We start from the raw sequence: 18,310 nt of genomic DNA, 5'->3' as shown, positions 1-18,310 counted from the left end.
CACCTCACAATATTAGTTCCTTCAAGGTGAGACCTAGCGATGGTGTTAATCCATAACATAATCGGAGGTTACTGACCTTACGTCACTCCGATAGAGTTATAGCTTTCACTTGGGCTCTCATACATGCTTTATGTTATTTTCATGTATGATCACACCGTGCCTATATGGCCAGGTAGTATAACACCGCACCGCCCTATAGGCGGCCGGGCAGATACACCACTGCAGTGGGCAGCTTACGCCCTGGACGCGGGAGGCCCGGACGCGGGCTAACGATGATCACACCGTACCTATATAGTCGGGCAGCTTATATATGTATGATATGATATTATTATTTTTGACAATAAAAATTAGCATGCATGACTCCGCCTTAAGAGACAATCAGTCGCAGGTTTGCTCTTCATCTTATGTTCTTTTATTTCTTTATTATGCTCTTGTACATGCCTTACATACTCAGTACATTGTTCGTACTGACGTCCTCTCTTTTATGGACGCTGTGTTCATGCCTACAGGTAGACAGGTAGACGGTGCAGACGCCTAGGAGCTTACTCAACATATTTCTAGGAGCACTCCACTACTTCGGGGTTGTCACCCATTGGTATATGCTTTTGTGTACATATTGGGGCATGGCGGGGTCCTGTCCCATCCTTATGATTTGATTACTTCAGTTGGAGGCTCGTAGATACTTATGTGTGGGTTGTAGATGTTAAGTGACTCCTTTCTTGTATAGTCTGTACATCATTTTTGTAGCCTCGTGGGCTTATGCATATATACATATTTTGGGAGATATTTGGAGATTGTTTCATGATCTTGTGTTGAGGTTAATGTATGTCCAGGTTGAGTATGATAGATGGCATGATGAGTGGTGCTCGGTAGTCAGCTCCGGGTACCCGTCATGGCCCACTAATTGGGTCGTGACAATAATGCCCCAATGATTATATTAAGGAAAGGAGAAAGAGTAATATTAAAAAGGAACCTTAAGTGAAATTTTTGGTTAGATGATGGGTTAAAATTGTGATTGTGTTGATAGAATGGTGGAAGAAGATACAACAACAACAAGCCTAGTATAATCCCACCATGTGGAGTCTGGGGAGGGTAGAGTGTACGCAGACCTAACCCCCACCTTGCAAGGTAGGGCGGCTGTTTCCGAAAGACCCTCGGCTCAAGAGAGGAGAACAAGAGAGGAAAACAAGGAAAACAAGACAAAGGTCAGATAGAACCAAGCCTATCGAAAACAATATGAAACTAAGGAATAACGAAAGCGAGAAAGTCATGGTAGGACAGTCCGGAAAGAAGATATATTGTGGTAATAAGTCAATGGTATAGTAAAACGGGAAAGGTATATGTGGGGAACATAATTCGATAGAGAGATATATCTACAGAATTATGAATGATAGGTATCAAGAGGAATCCGTAAGATATGAAATGACTTGTAAGTAAGAGGAGTTAGTACAGAATGAGGGGATGAGTGATGATGCCAGTTATAATTAATGTTGTAATAAAGTTTATACATCCTTGAGGATGGTATTGAGATACTACATCTAATTTTGTTAAGATAACTTTTGGAGTATTACGGATGGGACTTAAAAAGAAGAGAAGTTTGATGGGAATTTCAGCCAGACAATAGTAAAAGATTGTGTTTACATTTTGAGTGGTAAGTAACCTTAGAAGTGTTTCATTAATGAGACATCGATATGATTAGATGGGAGTTGTAACTTTCCTCGAGGTAAAACATGGAAGGGATATATATGTGTTTAAATATGACCCTTGAGTTATAAGTAGAAAGAGGTAAAGCAAGAATTACGGAAATGAAAAGAGTATCAGTTATAAGGATGATGATGCTTAATGTCTAAAGGGGATAGGATACTGAATGCAAGATTCACCAAGGTTAGTTATTGTTTGAATATTAAAGAAAAGGTATGATTGCGTAGAAGAGGTAAAAGAACGATGTACATTACTAAATGAGCTAGATATTGACGAGAGCCTTCTTATCGTATAGAGTATATTGGCAAGGATGTTATACAGAGATACGAGTATAAGGATTTATGAATACAAGACAAAGGTACGACCAAGGTACGGAAAGTTTTTCCTTCAGAAGTTCTCTTGCCAAGGAATAGCTAATTAAGGATGTGAATGATGCTTTGAAGGAATTGATTGTATGATGGGAGATGAATGAGTTTGAAGTCGCGAGTTGATATAAGATGTGCCCTTCATTAATGAGATGAATTTGTAGTTTAAAAGAGGCTTGTCTAAAGAATCGAGTGTTTATGTAGCGAAGAAAAGGAGAAGTATTAACAATCAGGTCAGATTTTTTAGAATGGAATTTTGTGCTAGATACCATTACAGTGATGAATTGGGAGAGAGCGTAATAGAAGAAAGATGATTTCTGGAAGTACGGTAAGGAAAAATTATGAAGATCTTTTCCATAAAAGATTAGGCCCATCCAGGGCTAGTACGTCTATGAAAATATGTGACTCGTTACAAGCACGTGCAACTGACTAGATAGACTCAGACAATGGATAATTACAGCTAAGATTAGTCACAGAAATTACTGGAAGTAAGTACTTGCAAGAAAAAGGAGAGTTAAATGGGATGTTAAATATAGAATAGTGGGCTAACGCGGCTAACGCCTTAAGGGGGGAAGATGAGACAAACAAGTATTGGATCAGGAGTATGCTTTGTTAGAAGATGGAAGCATAGCAACAAAAAGGAATTAGGAACCTCCTAAAAAATGATAAGGTTAGGAGATAGGATTGCAAGGAAGGTTTTACTCAAAGTTATTAGACAAAGATGCTATGAAAGGTCCAGTAATGAAGAACAAAGAAGGATTGGGTATGATAACATGGAAGCAGAAGCTTATAAATGATACGAGGATTTTAGGTACAGAAGATTCAGGACGTAAAAGAATTAAAGCCGCGTTGTAAGTAAATGAAATAAGATGGGCTTAAATGAGGAACAAAAGGCTATTAGCGGTAGTGAAGAGGATAATGGGAAGTAAGTTCATGTAAGACAACTTCATTGCATTAAGATGAATAAGGATGGATCTAGCACCGAAATGGATACGTTCACTTTGGAAAGTAGTAGAAGGGTATAGAAATATATACCGCAGAGAAGATATAAGTATATGAGAAGCTTGCCAAGATCATTATAGAGCTTCAACTGGTGAAGCATAGCGTATTCGAGGATAGTAATGGAAAACAATATGATATAAGTCAAGAAACTTGAGTAAAGATATAGTATGCTAGATATGGTATATCTCTTAAACCAAAGCCTGAAAGGGTATTCAAGAAAGGAGTATCTCAGTAAGGTGGATTCCTAAGATATCAAAAACCGCCCCCATACCAAATGTAGCAAAGGTAGATGATCCACTTAGAGGCAACAAAGGTGTATCATGACCTTGGCGGATCGATAAAAAGGAAATATTACAAAGTTCATAGTCCGTTAATAAATAAACAAAAAGCCTGAAAGATTGAGGAAATATATGGATATGTCGTTGAAAAATGAAGAAATGATCAGTATGGATCTTATAACTATAAGGAATTATATGAGCTATATGTGGAATTATTCGGTTACCTAGTATCTTGGGTTATCCGGTTAAGATGTTCAGTTGTCTACTAGCCCCCGAGGATCAGTACATTCAGAGAAACCTGGAAAACATAGATTACGCTGGTATTATCTTCCACCTTGAGATAAGTGGATAAGTAGAGCGCTTTTTAGACATCTCGGGCTATATATACCATGAACAGGCATGTAAGCCTTTTATGGAAGTTGGAATGACCAGTTAGTGTGTTCTAGTCACCATTTCAATATTCAGATGGCCTGTATGAAGTCCTATAAGAACGGAAGAGTATCAGACAGTTTGAGATTTGGAATTTCATTCTAAAGAGAATTATGAAATTTGATAAGGAAGACAAGTTTACCCCTAGATATTAGTTTTCGCAAGACTACAAGCAAAGTAAGCCAAATGGCCTACGTGTTAGATTTACCCTCAGATTGGGAATCTGTACATCTAGTCTTTCATATGTCCATGTTTCGTAAATGTGTTGGAAATTCTTCTAGAGTTGCGCCAGTTGATGATTTTCAGATTACAGAGCAATTATCGCTCGAGAGAGTCCCTACTACCCTATCAGATCATCAAGTTCTAGATTCGGGGATTGAGAACCAAAGAGGTAGCCTCGGTAAAAGTACTATGAAAGAATGTGAATATAAAGGAAATGGTTTGAGAAGCTGAGGAAGACAGGAGATTCTGATATTCGCGCTTGTTTTGCCAAGAGGGGATCGAGACTGAAACATCACAGCCTTCAGGTACGTATTGTTCCATTTCTTATGATTACTGGTCGTGTAGGGCCATTTTTATTATTGCTTGTCGTAGCCCTGTGTGGCATTGTATAGTTTGGGTTGTTGTGGGGCAGGTTGGTAGTGGTACAGTTATAGAAGAGACTGCCGAAATTTTTATAGAATTCTTGGAAGTTAACATTCGAGAATGAATGTTTCTAAGGGGAGAAGAATGTTATACCTTGTGGTTTTATAAATTTATAATCATCGTACGTAAGTTATTTTAGTTTGGATGTCTGGATTTGTCTTCAGAGATTATATGAGATTGGACATGCCTAACTTATGCTTAAAAGTGTTTAAGTTCATGTTTGGCAAGTTATGGAAGGATTAAAGAATAAGTGAATCGAAGCGGAAGAGTTCGCCAAAAGTTGTTGTTGGAAAATATGGTATATAGGTCGTATAAGTGAGATATGGTCCATATTTTGATATACAGACCATGTTCAAGGATTTTTTTTTCTTTTCTGAGAAGGCAGTTTTGGAGGTGGTATTATGCGGCCAACTATACAGACCGTATAATTTTATACGACCAGGATGTTGGTCGTATAATGTTATACGGCCAAGGATACGAACCGTATATATATGACATTACACCTCGCAAATTTTCCCGTCTCGTCCTTATCATGTTATGTATTCCATGTAGAGGCTCGTAGACAGATGTGCATAGTTCGATGTCTTTTGACCTCCTCAATCCATATTTTGTTATATCATTTTGACAGCTTTGTCGGCCTGTATACATGGCCCAGTTTGATGACATGTATATATGTATAGATCTTTCGGGCTTGTGTCCCTTATGGATTATGAGATATATTAGCTAGCGTAATGGCCCACTCAGGTATGAATATGAGATGTATATATGTTTTGTGGTGCTCGGTAGGTTAGCTCTGGGTGCCCGTCATGGCCCTGCAGTTGGGTCGTGACATTAACTATGATACACTACCAAAAAAACGCCTTTTTTCCACGGTTTCAAATGACAAAACAGGCTGAAAATTGTAAGGTTATCTATAGTCCGTTTGGATTGGCTTATAAGTTGCTTATAAGCTGTTTTCAGCTTTTTTGAGTGTTTGGCTGGCTAGCTTAAAGTCATTTTGTGCATAAAATAAGCCCAAAAAAATAATTGAACCCGTTTGACTTAGCTTAATTAAAGCAGCTTATAAGCTGAAAACAGCTTATAAGCCAAAAAAAATAAGTTAGCCTACCCCAACTTATTTTCTTTTAACTTTTCCAGCTTATAAGCTGCTTATTTTAAGCCCATCCAAACAGGCTCTACTATCTACGAAACCGTGTCTAACGTTTCATGGGCAAATGTGGCGGGTAAAATTTTCACTCCTTCCCTTTTGTTTTTCATTTCCCCCCATTTATTTACTTTTTTGGTTTTTATTTTTTCTCTTTTAACAATTAACAATACCCAGCAACCAAACTTCAGCCAAATTAACAATACCCAACTCCCATTGCTCCCAAAATTCGACCATCGATTCCAGCTCAAAATTTCATGCTTATGTGAAGAAATTTTTGCTCCATTGATGTGATTTAGGTATTTTCTTTTCAATCATATGATTCTTCCCATGATGCTTGTGTGTGTATGTGTATGTATGCATTCGTGAAATACAGAATAGCTAGTGATTGCTACTATTTGTTAATGGAATTTGATGCATAAATGACGATACCCTTTTCGTTTGAAGGCCTACTTTAAGCGAATCTATAGCTTACCAGTTTAAGAACCGCCCCTTTTATTTTATTTTCTTTTATTAGTTAGTATAAAATTATACATGGAATTTGTGAAGGACAACTGGCATGGGAACCATTGTTAATAGAAAAAATGGTTTGTGGAATTTGTAGTTGAGTAAAGAAAGAGCTAATTTTTTGTTCTTCAAGTCAATTGTTTATTCAATCTACAATGGGTTCCTTTTAGGGTTTCTGTTTGTGCAAAATTTTGAAAGAAAATTTCCTTTCTTCACCTATACATGAATGCAAAAGCAAGTTTGTGCTTTGTAATCTGTGAAATTTCTATCACTTTTGTTGTTTTATTGCTAGAATTTCTAGGAATTTTGGGATTGACTGATTGTTAATTTTAAGATTTTGCTTTGTTATGATTAGATATGCTCGGTTAGATTGTATATCATAGTCTGGAAGTGTTTTATCGCTAGAATTTCTGGGAAGTGTACAATTTTTTCTTGTGGTTTGCGGTGCTTTTCTACAAATTAAACACTGGCTGTAACTTAGACAATAGTTTGATGCTGTCATTGCATTTAATAGAAGAGCAATAGTTGGGTTCATTCATGATTCACACAAGGATATAAAAGCTCACATTTGAACAAATAATTTTGCATTGTGTGGTAACCTTGGTTTGTAGTGTTATATTGTTTTCGTAGTTTAACTGAATTAGTTGGTCTTGCATTTATCTCATTTTCTATCCAAGGCTGGTAAAGCTCAAAATTTAACACTTTGGGAGAAAATCTAGATTAGTTCCATACTATGGGGAGCTGAGTATTTAATCCCAAAAAGGCACTATACACTAGAAAATCTTTTCCTCATTAATTTTTCTTTTGATATATTTTTTCAGGGACGTTCTCCTACCATCGTATGTTTGATGTTTTGCTACCATGGTCTTATGTATAATAGTTGTGGATTACTGGATTGCCGAACTAGGATTGACTTTTGAGTAAATTGTCCTTTATATTGGTTAAAGCTGGTGAGGTTTGTATCCACACTTCTTTTGGATTTTTTTGCATTAAAGTCTTTCTATTTATTTGTCTCTTTCTTTCGTGTTAAACGTGATATTTTGAATGAGATGTTATGTTCTCCACATCTGTGCAATTTATTCCTACAGAAACCTATATCATAGGTTTGTTGTATAACACGCACCTTCTACTTGAGTTGACGAAAGCGAGAGATTAAATAGCATCGAGTTAAGTGTCTTATGTGGAGTCCCAAGTTCTCTATACGTCTGTGGTCTAACGACTTTTATGATTTACAATATGAGACATACTAATAAATTTTTTTGATAAGGTAAATAGTTTTACTGATGTTAGGAAAATCCCTGTATACGACCAGTATACCTAACCAAAACATAGAGAGCCTACAATAAAACACGGTTCTCTACAAAAGTCAACCAATCATCTATAAAAGGCATGCCAATAATTAAACCTTGAAAGGTAATACAAAATTGAATTTATTCTCAAAGTTGATTATAATAACATCAATATAATGATTTGGGGGCTGGAAATATAATAATCTAATTAACACCTGTTGAACTCAGAGACTGCAACATCTAGGTTGTCGTAGTATCAAACTTGGAGGAGATCATTATTTACTTCTTTTTCTCATACAGATTGTTAGAAGGGAAAGACCACTCCCTTAAACAATTTTTGGCCTGTTAGAATATTTATACTTCTAGATTTCTTGGGTTAATATATTTTGTTCTTGCTACTGTTTAAATTATTCTTTCTATTTTGATTCATGGAAAAGGTTAATTATGTTTTTCCTATGATCAAGTTTTGTTCCTAAAACTTGTATTTGGTTCCCTTAATTCTAGATTTTTACTTGTACATTTGTGCTTCAACCCATTTATTATGGTGAGCTTCTATACTTGTCTAACTCTTTCTGATGCTTTGATCAGTCAGTACCAGTGGCCGGTGATGATTCCCGAGGTAAATCGACAATTACTATTGAGCACTTGATGGGAGAAGTCAAACCTTTAGATAAGAAAGAAGGGGACAGTATTTCTGGAGGTGCACGAAACCTGGACGGTATGCCCTTCAATTTTTCATTATTCCGATTGCATTCAATTGATTTAAATTGAAATAGCTTCATTCCAACATGATTGACAAGAGTTGGATTAAGGAGCCAATTAGATCAGATGAATTCTCGGATGGTGTAGTCCAATTTTTGAACTTTGCCTTTTCGAATGCATCTATAAATGGAAAAATTTTATGTCCTTGCATTACATGTGGATTTAAAGTTATGTGCAATAGAGCTGATGTGTTTCGTCATCTTCTTCAAAAGGGGTTTCCAGAAAAGTACACATGTTGGTACATGCATGGGGAAAAGCATGTTCAATCCATTGCAGAATCAATATCCCAGGTACAAGATGAGTCAGTTAGACAATATCCGATGCATGATACGTTGAATGATGCTTTTGGTGTCTTTGATAATGACTTTCAAGATTTTGGTCCATCAAATCTACCAAATAATGACCATCCTAGGGTTGCCGAAGATAATGGTCAAGAAGAGAGACAAAATTAAGGAGGTGTCAGAGGACGGGAATCAAGTACTTTATGATGGTTGTGCAAAATATAGTAACTTGTCATTTATTGTTCATTTTTATCAAATTAAGGTCTTATGTGGTGCAACTAATAAAACATTTTCAGTGATTCTTGACCTTTTAAAGGATGCTTTTCCCCATGTGAAACTACCATCATCATTTTATGAGTAAAAAAAGATGATTAAGAGGTTAGGTTTGGGCTATGATAAGATTGATGCATGTCCGAACCATTGCATGTTATATTGGGGATCATCCGAGGATAAGAAGAGAAATAAATGCAAGAAGTGCAATACATCCAGATATATATCAAATGAAAATGATGTTGGTGCAAATGTTGTGATTGATGACCAACAGAAAAAGAAACCAAAGCGAAAGTATTGCGGTACTTCCCACTTATACCTAGGCTGAGAAGGTTATATATGTGCTCTAAAATTGCAGAACTCTTGAAGTGGCATGCTACAAAGGCTAATCCAGATGGGTTATTACGACATCCTAAAGATGGCAAAACGTGGAAACATTTTGATTCATTTTATCTGGACTTTGCTTCAGAGACTCGTAATGTGCGACTTGCTTTAGCTGCTGATGGTTTCAATCCATTTGGAAATCTAAGTTCCAATGTTAGCATTTGGCCTGTGATGTTGTATTTTTATAACTATCCTCCATGGTGTTTTATGAAGCCAACTTCTCTTGTCTTGTCTATGATAATTCCTGGTCCTAAAATGCTTGGAAATAGCATTGATGTTTACTTGCAACCTTTAGTCGCTGAGTTAACCTCCTGCATCCTCTTGATTCCATTCTAATATATTTTAATTACTTCACCAAAAAAATTGCCTTTCTACCTTATGGATGCCTCTGTTTTGTTAATTTTTGTTTTCACCTTTGTATTAGAATGTCTGATTTGTTTTATTTGGCTTGTTTCAGTTAATTTTAGTTATAGTTATAGTGTTGCATTCTCCCTCTTTTCAGTGACTTTAAGTAACTTATAAGTTTTGTCTTCCTTTAAAGTAATCCCTGCAGGAAAACTGTCACATTCTAGAAGAATAGCAAAAATGCAACAATGGTAAGATCCTTTACCTTGGATTTTATTTTGGAAATCACTTTATTATACCAAATAAAATATGTTGCATGCTACTTATGTTTTAATATATACTTGATTAATGATAGGAGCAAAAACTGGGAAGACCGGTTTGCCCAAGTGAGGTTGTTTTGTCAACTTTGCTTAAAAAGGATGACAATTATGTGAACGAAGAAGGAAAGATTTTAGCTGTAAGTTCTAGACACTTATCCATTTTCATAAATTCAAGGCAATTTTGGTTACTGTGTGGTGATGGTGCGTTACAACTTTTCTTGATCTATCCATACTAAATATGCTACATTGCTTTCTGTTTATGTATGTTTGTTAGGTTTAAAGTAGACTGGAGTTGGCAATAGCATGGTCTTTTCTATTATATAGAAGTGTGAAGGGGTGGACGACCAAGGGCAATATTAGTATTTCATCCTAACCCATGCTTGATTAAATAAAAAGACATGTGTCAGCCATCTTCTTCCATCTTTTAATTTCTGTCAGTCGTCTTAAATGCTGGCTTATGTCCTGCCATAGTACTAATATCTAACATTCAATAGAAGGTTTCATTTCCACTCGCCATTAAATTGTGGCTAAATTTGTTGTCTATTGCATTATTAGGGGTAATTTTACACCCCTCTCAAGTATATCCCAAATAAAAAAAGTGCTTTAGTAGTATGTAATTTTTCAAATATTTTCACCTCAAGATTTTGGGTAATCTATAATTTCACTATTTACTCGAATTAATTGTATGAATAAATGACATGACAAATAACGTTAATTTGACAAGAGAAAAAATAAAAACATTGACTTAAAATAATTTCACTTAATAATTAGAATAATGAATTTTTGATGTAGAATATAACAATACTACCTTCGGTCCATATTATATGATGATTTTAGTTTGGGCATATTCCTTTAAGAATTAACCCACCCTATATAGTAAGAGGTGTTTTCATTAAATTATCCTTAATAAAATAGTACATATTTATAAACACTCACTTATTTATCTAACTATAAGGGTAAATTTGCAAAAGAACAATTAATATCTTTTTGATTATGTAAAATTTTATTTATTTTGAATTAAATGAAAAGGCTAAAAACACCATATAATATGAACCCGAGGGATTAAATAAAACACTCTATATACTTGATATATTTATTTGATATATTTAGTCTTGTTTATAATTATATATATGCAAACTTAATTCCTCGCATGATAGAAGAACCTAGCTAGAGAGTGAGGAAGCTTCATTTGTTTATTATGGAGTCGTAAGTTTGAGCTAAATCAAGTTATCTTTTGAAACGTTCATATATAATTTAATAAAATTAATCAAAAAATTTGTTAAAAAAGTTAATCCAAAGAAGATTAGCACATGAACAGAATCTGTCTTTTAAAATGATAATGAAAATTTTATACATAGTCAATTCTTTTTTTACTTGGGACGACCAAGGACAGTTTCGTAAATTTATCAAAAAGCTAGCTTAGAGCAGTTGTACATTGTGCAGTAAAAGCAATGACTTTTCAAAAAAATCAGGCAATATCCATTTAATTGCCAAAGCACCTCGATTAAGTCAATAACCGTGGATTCATTGCCACGTGTGTATCAATCCATTGGTGGGAGCAAACGAAATTATTGTACAGCAAAAAATGTGAGTCCCATTTGATTGCTTTTCTTCAAAAGGTTAAGTAGGTAGTAAAATCATACAATTTCTTTTCTTATATTAGCCTGAGATCTAATCTATATATTTAATTGTTGTATTTGCTATTCTGCCGTGTCATTTATTTGTTATGTTTACTAAAATAAATCTACTTAAAATATATGTATTTTAAAATAAGATATAGTTTTATTACCTTTTCATTTTTATTCTTACTCTAATAAATGTGAAAAGAGATTACTGTCGTAAAAGAAAAAAATAATATTAAATTGAGATCAAATAATAAATAAGGTTAATTTAGTCAAATTATTATTCTAACTAACATTTCCTTAAAAAAACGTTCAAAAGGCAACATGACAAGTAAAATGAGATAAATGGAGTACTTGAAATTAAAGTAAACTAAGAGCATTCACCAAAAAATTTGGAATAGTAGTTTTTCGTTTAAACAGAAAATCAAATTTCTACTTTGTTTCGTTTTAAACATGTAATAATAATTTGAACTAATGTAAGTTTGTATCAATTTTAGAATTATCCAAATCAAAATTTGGTAAGAATAATAAGTATTGTTTAGGTCCAATATACATACATTAACAATATAATATTTTACACTTTTAAATTAATCAAATTGAAATTCAAGTTATCAATTGATGCTTAAATTTAACCTTTTTTTTTTGTCTCAAATAAGAGGGGACAATAGTTTCCTTTTAAACAAGTATTTTCTTTTAAAAAGTATTAACAAATCACATAAAAATATCATCTCGAAGAATTTGAGTTTTTGCAAATTTTATATTCGTAGCAAACATTAATATAATAAAGTTTTGGATACGAGCACAAACTACAGTATTATATTAATCGTGTTTTGAACATACAACTTATTGGTAATATAAGTAAAAAGATTCATACGGATTTTTATTTAAAAAATGACAAAATAATGACTGAATAAATGAAATTTGGGAAATTATATAACCAATTAACATTAAGAAGAACGAAATTTGGGAAATTTGAAGTAAAAGAAAAATATTTGGGTCAAAAAATTAATTTGATGTGTTACTATATATCATAATCTTTAGTAAAATTTAAATTAAATTTTAAAGAAAATACACTTATGATGTGAGACTACACGATAATATTTTCATTGAATTGATATAAATGACAAAAGTACTTATTAATATATATCATTGTAATCATGAAAGAAGAACAAAAGCAAATGTTGTATCATGCTAACAACTTTTCTGTTATCTGTCGAGATAAATTACGTATTTTAATTATGCGCTGAACTTTCTAATTTTTATTTGTGAGTAATAAATTAGAAATGATTGATCTTCAACAGAATAATATATAATGACTCACAGTTGTTGTATAAAATACAATTCAATCTAATAAGCAAATATATATCTTTGCAAACCTAATAAATTATAGCATTAAGCGATGGTAAAAGCAGATAGAATGTTAGATTCTTAGTGCTTACAACTTAAGAAATGAATGTTCTGATAATTAATACCAACGTACTATACGTGAAAAAAATAATAGGTTAAGTTACTTTAATAAATTATACTGAAATTTTGGTCAGGACTAGTAGAATATTGGTCAAAACACTATCTAACTTTTTTGTGAACTACTTTTAATATTTTAATTTTAATTTTTATTAAATAGGCAAAATAGTAGCAGTAATTAGTTAACAGTAGAAGTTATATATAAATCATAGAAATTGAAATACCAAAAGCCGATAAAATAATTTAGACCGATCATATTATCCAAAAAATGAAACTAGCTTATTTTAAGCTCTTTTTTTTCTTCTACGGCTAACTTCAAGGTTCAAACACCATAACGTAGAATTCCCTTTCCGTTTCTCCTCCCTTCCTCTCTGCTGATGTGATTGAAAATAAAATAAAATCAAACTCTATCAATTAACATGTAGTAATTGATTAATAGATCTTGAAATGCCATTGCAAAACGACAAAAGAGTTTTATTTTGAAAGTAATTAGTGAGGAATGAATCCTAGCGGTCGGGTTAGGCATGTATTGATGGGCACTTTCTTAAGTGGATGGAATGATTAGCTAGCATGGTTTTACTAATAGAAATGTAGAAAATCTATTGGAGAATCAGTTCCACATGTTTCTTGTATATGCAATTTGCTCTATTTCTTGGTAATTTTTGTTGCATTTAGCTAAGAATTTGGTAGCAGCAAGCTTTGGTTTTAAAAGAAATCATTACTTGATAAAAAAATAAAAAAAAAGTGACTAGGTTTGGTATATACAGATGCACAAAACATAATAGTCATGGACCAGATGGTAATGCATTAGTAACCTATGAATTGGGAATGATATCTTTTATTGGTGCAGCCAAAAAGAAACATCTCTTCTTGTTGTATAATAAGTGCAGATAAGCAACTATTCTGCCATGCCAACATTACAGAAAGTTTTTGGTCTTGTGTGCTGTTTTGCGGAACAATACTTCGTTTTATCGTTTTATTGATAATGTAGCGAAGATTTGTTTCTTCTTCTTTATTGATAATAGAGAACTAAACAGCCAACAGTCGGGGGATTCGTATTTCTGACTATTCATATTTCATACTCAGAGATGAAAGAATTAATGAAAACAAAACAATAAACTAGCTTGTAAAGATATTCTAGATGGAACTGGTCAAACAGTGGCTTATAAGTGATTGGTAAGATTTCATAGATATGGCTCTAGGAATTTCAATTTGCTGTGCTCTTGTAAGCATTGTGTATTTTGGTCTTGATTTATGAAAACTTATTAGTACTGGTAAAGATGGTGGTGTTAGTCATCTAAGTTGGTTACAATGCTTTGCTTGTGGACTAATTTGGATCACTTTAACTGTACCATTGCTTCTTCAGGATTCAAATCCTAATATTTGAGTGGACGATTAACATTTGCTTCATATATGTACATTAGATTAACAGTGGTAGTTCATTTGGCTGCTCCTTCGTTTTACTTCCCATTTCTCATGACGTGTCAATAGATTTATGATACCTTTGGCTATACTCTGATTTTCAGATAAGAGGGCACTAGTTTTTGAGGTTAAGTTCTTATGAAGTCCAGTGAGTTTCTTCTCTGTTGTACCTCAGCAACTTCAAGGTTTTTAGTTACTTTTTTTTTTTTTTTTTTTTTACAACTTCAAGGTTTTTAGTTACTTATTTAAAGGAATGAATGAATAAGAACAAAGAAAAAGAACCTTATTTTATGCGGAGGTTGTAGCGGTTCTATTTTTTCAGATCCGTATTTGCACTTGCCTCATTTAAAAAGAAAAGTGCCCCCGGGAAGTACGGTTGTCAATCGTATCGAGAAAAAGGAAAAAATATACTTCTACGTGGATGGTATTCTAAATGGACATTATTTTTAGAGTCACCGCCTAACTTATAGGTAAGTTAGGAAAACCAGTTCGAAAGAGTTCATTTAAAATGGTTAAGTTCTTAAAAGAAACCAATCTATACCACCTTGGGGAAGATGTTAGGCACCTCGAGGATCCGTAAAATACGGTTGACCTATGGGTTCTAATAGTATGCCTTGTGAATATAAATTGTTTTTGATAAAAAACTGTTTTAGATTCCTGTAATAAAAAGTTAGTCATTCATGCAAAATACAACGCTTTCAAGAAATAAAAGTGGTAAAGTTTTGTCCAAAATTGGGCATTTTGGGTTTCGGACTAGAACACCTAGGTTAAAACTAGAAGGCGTTAACCTAAGTAGAACACTACGTAAGCCCACCCGAGTTTAGAAAAAAGGTTTTTAGTTTAAGTTTTGAAAGAGTTTTTATTTAAGTGTAGAAAATAGTTTAAGGCATACTATTAATAACCGTTTGTTAATCATATTTTTAATACCATTATCCATACTTTATTTTATTCCTTTTAAACTTGTCCAAGTTTTATACTGTCCGAATTGGTCCAAATGAGTCCCAAATCAGTCCGTACATAGTTTATAGTCTACAAGTCTCAAAAAATGTTCACTTTAGTCCCTAGATTTAATGATTGAGCCGTTTTAGTCAACCAAAAAAAAAAAAAACCGAATCAGTCCGCAATTTTTTGGAAAAATTATATAAGTCATAATGATTTTCAAAGATTTATTTATCAGGTTTTATTAAAATCAAGTTAGCGATTCTAATTACGGGATAATCTTTAAGGGTTCCAATAAATACACAAATAAGAATTTAAATGCATGAATGAAAGATGAGGAATTGGGCCGACCAAGCCCAAGGTATGCATTCGAGGTGACATCCAATCAAAACATGTATCCTCCATTTTTGCTCCAGATTGGTAGACTCGATCTAAAGTGTTAGTGGGCCTTGTTGAGACCCACCAATAGGTTGGATGGACAAAGTGTGCAAAAATGGTATGAATGACATTAAAATACATCCATGAATTAAACTAAGTACAAGAATTAAATTATTACAAAGCCAAAAATTGATTACAACATCATTGGGCCAAGCCCTTATAATAATGAATCACATAGGCATAATTGTTACACCTCGGAAATTTCCCCGTGAACGTACAGTGAACAGACTAACGAAGAATACGAATTTACAATGTTTTAATAAGAAGGGAGTGACGTTTGACAACCCTAAGTAAGGTTTCAAAGGCAATTGCAATAAGAGATAGGTTATGCTCCGTAATGACTATTTATAGGTTCTGAAAACGTGAAAGTTGCAGATTTGCCCTTCGGCCCAGTCGATCGTAAAATGAAATACAGACCGTAAAGTAGTTTACGGACCGTAAATTGCCCTATCGTCTTTCAACTTCCAAAACTTCAACTTTTTGCCAAATGTTCAAATGGTCAAATACGACTTGGAATACGGACCGTAAACTGAAATACGGTCCGTAAAATGCGATCGTAAATCACCATGACCTTTAGCATACCTTTCTGGTTCTGTTATGCTTAAATACGCCTATGAAATACGAACCGTAAACTGGAATACGGCCCGTAAACTGAGTTTACGACCACTGTGCACTTCAACTACTGTTCATTCCGAATCAGATTTTAAGTCATTAAAAAGGAGACCCAAGCTTATTAATTCATTCCATTTCCACGCTACTTCTCTCTAGAAACCTCTAGAATATTCTTCACACTTCATCTACAAGAAAACAAAGGAAATCAAAGATCAATATCAAGAATTCAAGTGAATCAAGTGTATGAAACTCATCCAAGTCAAGAAATTTCAAGAGGAGTGAACTAGGGTTTTGGTGCAAGAAGAGTAATACCACTCAAGGCTTGTTCCTACAACATCTAAGGTAAGTTTTATGGTATTTACATGTTACTTAGAGTATGGAAGAGTTGGAACACTTGGATTATAGAAAGATATAAAAAATGGGTCATGAAAGTGTGAATAGTAGCATTGTTGAGTAAAGGTTTAAATTGAGCCATGATCATTGATGACTTTTGATTATAAAAATGTTAGGAATGACATTTAGACCATGGAATGAGTATTATATGTGGGAAAACGCGATAATGAGCCATAACCATAAATGTGGGGAATTTGAAGGGAAATGGTGAATGGTGGTAAATGTATACAAATGATGATTGTTGTTTGCAATATTGTGGATGTTGTTGTGAGCGTTTGGGGGTTGATATAGAACATGGGAAAAGTAGTAGAAACAAAGGAAATGCTGCCCAATTTTCTCTAGCGTTAGTAAGTCCGTTCTTATAATTGCTTGGCTAATAACGATACGAATTCTCTTGAAGGTAGAACGTGACATTGAAAGAGAACAAGCGAAAGCTAGACTAATTAAATGACAAAGGTATGTAAGGCTTATCCCTTCCTTCAAAGGCATGAATCTTCCAAGTTTTTTCATGATCCTCCCATTTGATGAAGCTTGTGAGTCCTTAAATGTACTAAACTACATACGAGCATGATGATGATAATGATGAATTAAAGTACAGTGATCCGATAGTTCATGATATGATGATGCTATAACGTTAATGATATCATTATTGTTAACACTCACCTTATGCACTATTTCCTTCAAGGTGAGATAGAATACTCATAAATGCTCATAATAGGATCGGGGGGTTCACGACCTTACGTCACCCCGACATAGCCATAGTTGCCTTCAAAGCCTAATGTATGCTCCTAATGATAAACGTGAAATAATGCTAAGTCATGATATGTCTATAAGATAATCAATAGCGCTAGCTTATAATATGCCTATGTTATGTACGAAAGTGTTGAGCTATGATAAGATTATGATACATTCATGAGATGTGCAATAGTGATGGGTTATGATTGATTATGTGATGATATGATTCCACCGTGCCTAAATGGACGGGCATGTCACCGCTAAGGCAGGCTGCATATGATTTCACCGTGCTTAAATGGACGGGCATGTCACCGCTAAGGTGGGCTGCTATGTTTACACCGAGCCTAGAGGGCCGAGCATGATCACCACTAGTGGGCGGCATATGATGGTTACCCGGACGCGGGTTAACGATGAGGATTATGATGTGACGAGACATGGGATGTGATGGCATATGTACCATGATTATGTAAAATATGATATATGTACGAAATGTATTTGCTTATGACATTCATGGAGGTTATATCTTTCTCTCATGGCTCACGATCCTTCTATTATATTTATTTCATTCTTGCCTTACATACTCAGTACAATGTTCGTACTGACGTCCGTTTTCTTTGGACGCTGTGTTCATGCCCACAGGTAGACAGGGAGGCGAGCTTGAGCCAGACTTGTAGGAGCTGTTAGCCGATTGAAAGCACTCCTTTGTTCCGGAGGTGCTAGATTATTCTTCTGTGTACATTTGTATATGTTGGGCACGGCGGGGTCCTGTCCCGTCTACATGTCTAGTACTCCAGTAGAGGCTCGTAGATACGCAGTGTAGGTTAGATGGTCTCACGAGATGCTATTATGTATATATATATATATTAGTTTGATGGCCGAGAGGCATATGTATATGAAGGTATTTATGTTTTCAAATGGAAGATGATTTTCTTATGATTTAAATATGAAATGGATAGAAGAGCA

The 18,310-nt window shown here is 34.2% G+C and overlaps 1 long non-coding RNA gene across 3 annotated transcripts; it reads left to right on the top strand.

Annotated features, from left to right (window-relative positions):
• The first annotated feature begins 5,637 nt into the window (after window positions 1-5,637).
• On the top strand, window positions 5,638-10,334 carry LOC132637614 (uncharacterized). Of its 3 annotated transcripts, none has more exons than XR_009581571.1 (7): window positions 5,638-5,863; window positions 6,893-7,021; window positions 7,949-8,078; window positions 8,335-8,412; window positions 9,599-9,653; window positions 9,758-9,859; window positions 9,997-10,334. It is a non-coding gene; the product is annotated as an uncharacterized LOC132637614 (long non-coding RNA). The 3 variants fall into 3 exon arrangements; XR_009581569.1 differs by having other exon boundaries at window positions 5,644-5,863; window positions 6,893-7,026; XR_009581570.1 differs by lacking the exon at window positions 8,335-8,412 and having other exon boundaries at window positions 5,644-5,863; window positions 6,893-7,026.
• The last annotated feature ends 7,976 nt before the right edge of the window (window positions 10,335-18,310 follow it).

This window comes from Lycium barbarum, chromosome 1, assembly GCF_019175385.1.
Source record: "Lycium barbarum isolate Lr01 chromosome 1, ASM1917538v2, whole genome shotgun sequence".
NCBI classification, from domain to species: domain Eukaryota; kingdom Viridiplantae; phylum Streptophyta; class Magnoliopsida; order Solanales; family Solanaceae; genus Lycium; species Lycium barbarum.
The sequence above is the reverse complement of the archived record's forward strand: the minus strand, read 5'-3'. Positions and strand labels throughout refer to the sequence as shown.